Below are 9,649 nucleotides of genomic sequence, written 5' to 3' on the forward strand. Positions count from 1 at the left end.
GGACTCTCCAAAGAGGATTCTGTTGCTATAGATGTTTCAATTTTTAAAAACCACTTAAATTCTGTTACATTGTTATGACTACTATTGTTGTTGTGTTTACCTCAATTTCATTTATATTAAAATGAATTTAATTGAGAAACATTTTTAATTCATCCCAAGTGTTTATTAATAGAAACAAGCTGTTTGGGCTTAGTTGTTTAACAAGGTTGTTCAAGAATTTTAGTTTCAGTTGAAAATTGTGAATCCCTTATTATTACTTACAATGAATAAAATATACTGTAGTATATCCTATGTGTAGTGTAAAACAACAGTACAAAATAGTATTTTGTTCTAATGTCCAAGTTTAGTGGGAAAGCTAAACCTAACCACACCTCAAGTTTTTTCTTGGCATTTCTGGAATGTTTATTGTTTATTAATGTTTATTTATCATGAGTTGATAATGTACTATAATGAATCAGAATATGAATGTGAAAAAACACAATTCAATTATGCCTGTTCATGCCATAATATTGCTAATCATTTTCAGAATACCACAACCATAGACAAGACCTACCAACCTGGCCGTCACCATGACAACGAGATATGGACCGAAAACCCACAGGAAAACATTTGATACCTGTCACAGATGTCGGAGGGACATGCCGTGGAATGGACAGGAGAGAAGTCAAGACCCTATGTGTAGCTGCAAAATGGGGCAACACAGAGGTTAGCCCAGGCTCAGGAGGTCAGTCGATGTCGCGGTAGAAACCAATGCACTCAGGCCACGAATGTGGGACGACCTGGAAACAAGGCGGGTCTCGCGACATCCGTACCCTCAATGCTGAGCCAGGAGCAGAGGAGAAACAGGAAGTAAATAGGCAACACAACAAGACACACCGGAAAGACACGACTAATCGCAGGGCACTAAGAACAGGACAGAAGTGGAGCACCCTCTAGGAGTAGGAGAGAAGCGTGAAAATACCTAGCTATTTAGGACCTGTCTTTGCAATTTTCTTCACTTTGTTATTTGGTTTTCCCTGTTTGGATTCTTGACAAAGTTTTTCTATTTTTAAAATTTTTGCCTGCACCCTGGTTTTTGCTCTTGGATTTCCTTTGCTGCCTTTGTTTGTATTGTCATGGACCCTCCCTTTTTTCTGACGACTCCCTCGGAGTCCAACTCGACTCCACTCTACACTGTGGCTTGCTACATTGCCATTGGATCTGTCTTCAGCTCTGGAGTCCTGCACTTACAGTGACGCCTATTAAAAATGGCAGCTTAGAAAATGTACAGTATTAATTGTGATAAAATTGCTAAATTGGATAAGGTAGCTCTTACTGTATATGAAATTTAATGGCAAAAGGGTGTTCTGAATGAGCTTGGTTTTGAGGGAAAACTAGGGCTAGGGTTAGAATATGAAATATTTTTTTGACTTCTGTTGTCTGTATGGTTTTGTCTTTAATGCCAAATACAAAAGAGGTTTCCAAATAGAACTCCAAATAGAAATAGAATGTATTTAATGCCAAATAGAATAGTTTTTTAAACTTTTTATATGAGTTGTCAAGCCACTGGACTGACCATCACTTTAATGATGTGATCCAGACGGGGCCCACGGTGATTTACATGTTCATTACAGCCTGTTTGGGTAACTTTTTGCACATTCTTCCCTTTATACCTGCACTCACACACACACACACACACGTTTGCTCATAAATGCACTCTATGGTAACTACAGTAGGACATGAGGCATGTTTTTAACATTTTCTCACACTCACTCCTTCTGAGCTTGTTCATTCATTACAGACCTCTAAGCACTTGGCTCATTGACTCTCAGGCTTAGAGTCCTGCTCTCACGGCACATCGCCCTCGGTGTCACACAGTGGACATCTCTCACAGCCCTGTTCCCTATCTCTCTAGAACAGGCTGTTTCTTTTCCCTCAGGGATTGCTGCTTATTCAACTCTTTTCTCTTCCTTCCCCTCTTTCCCGTTCCCCTTCATATAGATATTTAATGTTCATTAGGTCCAAATTCCTTTCAGAATTGTTACTCTAGAGCCATCTCCTTTTGGGATAACATTCAGCAACACACGATTGAGAAAGACACAGCCTCTTTTCACCTTGAGCTGCTTGGACAGAAATTCAGACACACTGACAACACACTTGTTTTGCTTGATTAGCTCTTCTGCTTTTCCCACATAAGGACAACACATAACATGGGAGCTTCTGTTTTGCTCCTTCTGTGGTCTGATCCAAGTTCAGACTGAAGCCTTAGCTGTTTCTTCTCTCAGGGAAGTAAAAAATCCTCAATTATATGATTTAGCAAGGGCTGCTTTTTAGATTCCAGCGGTCATTCAACTGTGGTAGCTTAACTTCAGACACTTCTCTAAGAAGAGTTCCGCCACCTTTACAGTCACATCCCATATTTTGTCACAGGTTGCAATATAAACAGCATTTGATAATGAGTAATGTGGTGAAAACATCCAATTCCATCAGGACAAATGTTTAGGTACAAAGAAATATAATTTTCTCACCAGTTCAGTTATTTCCTAAGACACAGATCTGCTGTCAAATGCCTACATTTTGTAGGAAAACTGACCCTTATCTTAGCTCAGGCTTTTGCTCAACCTTTTTGAAATGGCTATCTACTGTCCAGTCATGTGTGTTGAAAATGTGCATCAATTAATCAACAAAATAAGCCTGAAACACACAAATGAATGCTTAAACACATAGAAACTGTATCAATAGTGATGCAATTTCTAACTGAGACAAGTTTGTTGTCATTGAAAAATTTGCTCTTTTAAAGGTCTTAGGAAGAAACATGGCTCAAAATGAAGAAGATAGCAAAATATGATATTGCCTAAAATTGTTCTAAAAGGTAGAATTTTTTGTAATATCTAAATCTTGTGGAGAATGAAACTCTAATCCTAGCTCAAGGTTAAATTCAGACTTTCTTTAATGTGTGTTTGGAACTTATAGGTCTTGTGAGTTGAATGTTTGCTTTACTGAATCAAAATATTAACCTGAAATTATTCATGTCAGGTTAAAACCATGCAAAATTGATAAACTGTGTTAAAATTGCTGATTCAGACAAGTTTGCTTTCATATGAAATTTCCTGCTTTTCAGAATGACCATGGCTTTGAATGCTTACTAAGGTTAGGGTTAGAATACCAAGTGAATTCTGGCACATTATAGATGTTAATGTGCTTTAATGAATCAAAATATCTGCCTCAAATAACTAAATGCCAGTGTAAAAGCATGGAAAATGTATCAATGGTGGTTTAATTTAGACAAGCTTGCTTTTATTTGAAATCTGCTGCTTGGAACCTCTTCAGAATGCGCATGGTATTGAAGGTGATCATGAGTAAGGATTAGAATACCTAGAAAAGTCTGGATTCACTTATCTACATGGCTGTGTTTTAAATGCAAAATTGAATTTAATTTGAGTGGAATTTATACTGCCTTTACTAATAAGAATAATGCAATGTAAAAAAACAATTATCCATCCAAAAATGTTTTGGTAACGGAAATACTGTATCACTTGGGTGGGTACAGTGGCACAATGGAAACCAGAACACCTGGAGAAAAGTCACATGGAGTTTGTATGTTAGCCGCATGTACAGAAACTCTGTTGCATGGGTCTTCTCCACGTCTTCCTGTTCCGTCCAACAATCCAAAGACATATTGGTAGGTTTTTTCAATTTTCAATTTTCAATTTCAAGCTTTATTGTCCCCTAGAGGAAATTTGTTTTACGGCACAGTCAAACACAACACAATGACAATACACATGATTAAAAGGGAAGAGAATAAAGCAGTGTTACAGGAGAATGAAACAAGAGACAAGAGACAAGGTGGTTACTTTGCATTGTTTAAGAGTGTGATTGCAGTGGGGATGAAAGATTTCCTGAGTCTGTTGGTTTTACACCTGGGGGCACAGAGGGGGTGAGAATTTGCATGTTTGTGTGTGTGTCTGGCCTGTGATGGGCTTTTGTCCCACCCTCGGAGTATTCTTCCTTGTGATCTTTGCTTGCCAGATAGGCTCCAGTTCTCCTGCAACCCTGTATTGGATAAAGCGGGTGAGTAAATGGATGAAAGGAAATGTCACTTTTCCTACATTGCAATTATGTCCTTAAACACAGCTGTACTTTATGTTCCATTTACTGTACTGTATGTCCTTACTAATTAATTAAAAGAAACAAGAAGATTGTTTTGCCAATTTGCTACCCTTATTAGCTCTTACAATCATTATTATTATTAGGAGCATTTTTAATGCAGGTTATTGATTGCCCTTTTTCAACAAGTCTAACTCATGAACTCACTCACTTTACTCACTTTTTATGATTTTAAAATGACCATGCAATTGCATGGGAGGACGAAAGTTTATATGATAGTTCATTTAACTTACATCAGATTGTGCATCTTCCTCCTCCAGCAAGATAAGCCTGGCAAGTCCCTTCGTGAAGAGGAATTGCCCACAACATTAGCCAAAGCATATGCTTATATTTAATTTTATAGCACAATTTAATTTTTATTGCAGGCTTCTACCACATGAAAGCAAATCAATTTAACTCCCCGAATGTTGAAGTTAAAGGTCGTAAATTAAATTTTTAGTAATGTTAATTTATCTTCATACAAGATCACTTAACTAATTTCTTGGTAATACTGTGCTTTATGAAACAAATTAAACTTTGGAAAAAGGAAAGATGGAATCTGACAGAAAGCTTGAGAATAATTTCAAATCAACCAAATATTTATTTGTACGTACAGGTGTACTGTACTTGTAAAAACAACGATTTTCTGTTTTACATTTATTTTGTGGTTTTGGAATTTATCATAGGTTTACCTTACTCTTGTCTTTTATTTTTAATGTGCTTAACCTCAGTGCACTCTGTACACATCTCACATCTAATAATACAAGTGTCAACATAGGCAGTTTTGCCATATGCAAGGCATTATTCAAGGAATTATGTTTCACATCAGAATAAGAGTTTAAAATTCCTGAAGATGATGATTTTCCTCAGTTGTGGTTCTGCATTAGAATAATGTAAGCTCCTCTGATGGATAATGCTGATTATATCATTTTCGTTTTAAGCTTTATGGTATACTTAAGAATCTATTCATACTGAAATATCATTCTAAATGTTTTGGGATATCTACAGCATTGCCTGTTGCACAATACAATGGAAAATTGTGTAAAACATCTTGACATATTCTTAAGACTGAGAGATGTTGAATACACAACAACTTGTCATTCGTTTTCTGGTTTTGCTTAAAACCTGTTTTCTTTGACTTAAAGAGGGAACTATCATTTATTATTCTTATTCTGCAATTAATATTGCAATTAATATTTCCTTTAGAAGCTATGATAAATCTTCGGGGTTATGTGAGCTTGTGGAGCACTTTTTTATTGTGTAATGTTATAAAGAATAGGAGCAAACTTATGCAATGTGAGTCATCCAAGGAATGATGATGTGAATATGTTTGAGAAGATGGAATTAAAGAAAAATCTTTCTTGTCCAAGATATTCTGATGCCAACTAAGTTTTCACACTGAGGTGATAGAATAATAAACATTTTATTTTCAACAAAAGAATAAAACTGCTTGTGAGGTTCATGGCTTCAGGGGCTGCGAGATGTCTCAGAGATATTCGGTAGTTTGAGGCACAGTGAAGAATTTATTACCACCATTCAATTAAGGAATTATAATTTAAAAAGAAGACATAAAAGTGCTTATTGCTACAGACGTTTGGAGGACAGAGATAAGTAGTATACACTACATCATAATTATAGTTATTTACTGTGCACTCAAACAGCCAGATTATGACATTTTACTCTGTTTTGGTCTATGCTGATGGTTAGTAGATAAACCAAAAGGCTCTATGTCATGAGAAATAAAGCATTTTGTTGTCATCAAATTGATGAAACTAGAGAGTTTTCAATACATGTTCTTAAATTTAATTTGATTCAAGATTTTCTAATCAATTTTAGAAATAAATATCAGATTTCAGGACAATGGTTGGTTTTATATGTAGACATTCAGGCTAAGGAACCTGTTTAGTGATGTAAAAGGTTGTAATGATTCTTCTTACTTATATATTCCCAAACCTTTCCTGTCTGGCTTCTCGCTCTAGTTTTTCTGTTTTGACTTTTGTCTGTGCCCTGGTTTTTGTCCTCAGGTTTCCCTCAGTGCCTTGTTTGTGTTTTTAGGGGGGTATGGACCCTGCCCCTACATGGGATTGAACCCGGGACATTAAGAAACAAAGGTACATAGGTATAATTAACAACTGATCCATTTCAAACCTGCTACGTTGATTTGACATAAAAGTTGTCATGTTGATATTTTCTTGTATATCTTCATATGTCTTCATATAAATCTTCATAGGAATTTTGTCAAAATACATGGAAATACATGGAAAACAACTTGCTGCTGTTTCTGTTTTCAGACTGTACAGCCAATTAACTCCAAATTCATTATGTTTCATCCAAGGGACATTAGAATTATACTAGGGAAAAATGGTTTGAATAAAGTGCAGCACAGTGGTAACTATTGCTGCCTCGTTGTGCTGGTTCAATTCCAGACCTGGAGTTTTCAGGGGTTCCCTCCCACAATCCAAAAGCATACAGGTAGGTTATTTGGCATCTAGGAAAACTGACTCTGGTGTCACTGTGTGCGTGTCAGTGTTTGTGTCTGTTCCCTGCGACAGACTGCTGTCCCATCCATGATGTATCCCACCTTGAGTGCCTTGCTTGCCAGGGTAGGCTCCAGCTTCCCCCTGGCCCTGAAGGTATTGAAGTGGTTAGAAAATGGATGGCTTGAATAAATGAAGAAAGCCACATAACCTACAGGTACAGTTTATTCTTGGATTTGTTTTAAAAACCATTGAGATAAATAAGTTGTGGATTAAGCAAGGGGACTGCCTGATCCACCCTTCTGAAATTTCAAGCTCTCGGTATTGGAAAATGTTATGTGGTTTTGGCGAGTAATTGCAGGTTTGGCAGACAGTATGCCAGGGATTAAAGAATTCAAACCTTAAAATATGTTCTATCCCATTTATTTTTAATAATTACTTACTTGTAGTCCAATAACAGGTCATGGTGAGCCAGTCAGTGAGACAATAGTTTGATATATGCAAAGAACCTTGCAATTCTATCATTTTTTCAAATATTTAAACATCCACATTTGATTATGACTAACAAAAAAGGAAGTGAACTATTAATCAAAGATATTGGCTTTATGTCCAACTCTGTTAGGTCCCAGCCTTTTCTCCTGTGCATTTCAGAATACTGTAAATGGCAAAACCTAAACCTTACATGACATAATACCTTTCAGCCTTGACAAAGCTGTAAGGTTACACACAAAAGGATTGAAGTTCTTATGAAAATACTGGTTTTTACTACATACACTGCTTTATTTATTCCTTTATCATTTTGAAGGGCTGTGGATCTCATGTTCTTCTTAAGAGAAAAAAAGCTGGTTTGTATTCCAAGAAGCAGTCTGGTGTTAAACCTCTTCCACAGACTGTCCTGATTTTAATTTTAAAATCATCTGTAATAGAAGGAAAGCACAATAAATTCATACAATAAAACACTAGTTCCATAGTTTGTATAAGAATGGTATAAATATAATTTAAACAGAATGATTTTCTTGACAAGGGGTTTGCCACTCTCCTACAATATTTCAGTTAACTTTCAAGTGTTTCTTCAAAATAATGGTTTGAGATTAGTTTACACGAGTTTTTATTTTGAGAAAGTATCTTCTCTAAGATATAAACTTTCTTGTCTTGAAAACTTTTAATCTTTTCTTCCTAAGAATGAACCTTGTAAACCTGGTTTTCAGAACCCCAACACTTTCCTATTTTCTGGTCCAGTTTAGCTATCAATTACCTAATTGAATGGTAAACTGAAATAATCTTATAATTATACATTTGAATTAATTTCAGTTCTTGCATTTGAATTAATTGCAACTCTTAGATCGTTATAAATGTTTTAAGTTATTTGAAATCTGCCACTATTTCAGTGAGTGAAAAAATAAATTTAATATTAAGGAAATTATTTTAAGATTTTAATTATCTCAGGAATGCATTCTGCTCTAATTCCAATCAGAAAACACTGGACTCCAACAAAATTGGGAATTCACAATGAATTCCTTGAAAACCTGATGAATTCCTCAAAAAACACAAAACCCTCTTAGGGCATGCATAGAATTGTATTTTTTCCCATCTTACCTCTTTTAGATGAGCTATCTCTTTACTTTCAGAATTTTTCTGCACATTATTAGTTATTGCTTTAACCCGTGTGGCATAGCTGAAAAAAATAAATCTTTAAGAAAATACGTAGACATATTTCATTTATAAACTTAAGTAGATTAAAAGCCAATCTACAATTCTCTAATAACAGACAATATTCTTACTGCATAATAACAGTATTCATCTGAAAGTGTCAATGGAAACGGAGAGGAAGAGTATTTAAACCTGAGAACAGAAAGTACTTCTTTACCCTAAAGGTTGTGTGAGTTTGGATCAAGTTACCAATTTATGTTATTTTGCCAATATCCTAGTTTATTTTGTGTCACTGTCACATGGTGAGTGAAATTCTGAAATCTAGTTTTTAATTTATTATGAAAAACCTACAGTGTATATTATATTAAAATAGATTTTGTTCGGTCTAAAATATTTGAGAGATTAAGTCTGTGTCTTAAATGCAAGTTCTTGCTAAAAGACTCAGATAATTCATCCACATAGCAGTCCTTTAAAGCTGGTCATTTTTTATTCTCTTTGAAAAGGAGACTCTGAAATTACATTATATACAAGTAGGCAGTAAAATAAAAAAAACATGGTGAACAATACATACATCAGTGACGTTAGGGTTTCTTCAACATTGTAGTCAGAGGGAGATATGTTCACAAACATAAGTGTTTTGGCATTTCCTCCCAATGAGTCCTGCATGACTTGAGTCAGTTTGTTGTTGCGGTAAGGTATAAAGCATTGCTCAGTTGAAAGGGCAAATATAACGTCACTCAAAGCACTCAAAGACTTGTTGATGGAATTGGCCTCCTGTAATTCTCAGAAAATAGAAACATAGAAAATAGTAAGTAGTCTTCCTTTGAGTGAAGAGAAACACTCACCAGTGTTCAGGTGAGTTTTGAAATTTCTGAATTAAGTCTCCTATCCATATTAAAACTTAATACATATTTAATTAAATGCTTCTTAAATTAAAGTTGTACAATATCAATGCAACACTGACCTCTAATAAATTTAATTAAATATTTAAAAATAAAAAAAATAAGAAGGCCTAAAAAAAAATTACAGATCAAAATATGATACATTTACAGTGTGAAAATATTGTGTTTACAGTGTAAAGCAATACAAATGCCAGTAAGCATCAGATATGATCCCCCTGAATATTAACACAATCCTGCCACAGTTGAAGTATGTGATTAAACTCTGGACAGAACTGCTGTGGAATGTTCCACAACTCAATGTGTCCCCTGTTAGCTGCATTATCAAATTTGTCCCACAGTGGTTCTGTTGGGTCAGGTCTTAGGAAAAAGCTGGACACAGCAAGATCTGTTTTCTTGTTGCCATACCATACCGTCCTGCTGGAAAAATTGACACTTCAGGATATGATTGCTGGGATGGAAAAATGATTGGCTCAGGGATGGTATCAATGTATTGCC

Source organism: Lepisosteus oculatus, chromosome 3 (genome assembly GCF_040954835.1).
Source record: "Lepisosteus oculatus isolate fLepOcu1 chromosome 3, fLepOcu1.hap2, whole genome shotgun sequence".
NCBI classification, from domain to species: domain Eukaryota; kingdom Metazoa; phylum Chordata; class Actinopteri; order Semionotiformes; family Lepisosteidae; genus Lepisosteus; species Lepisosteus oculatus.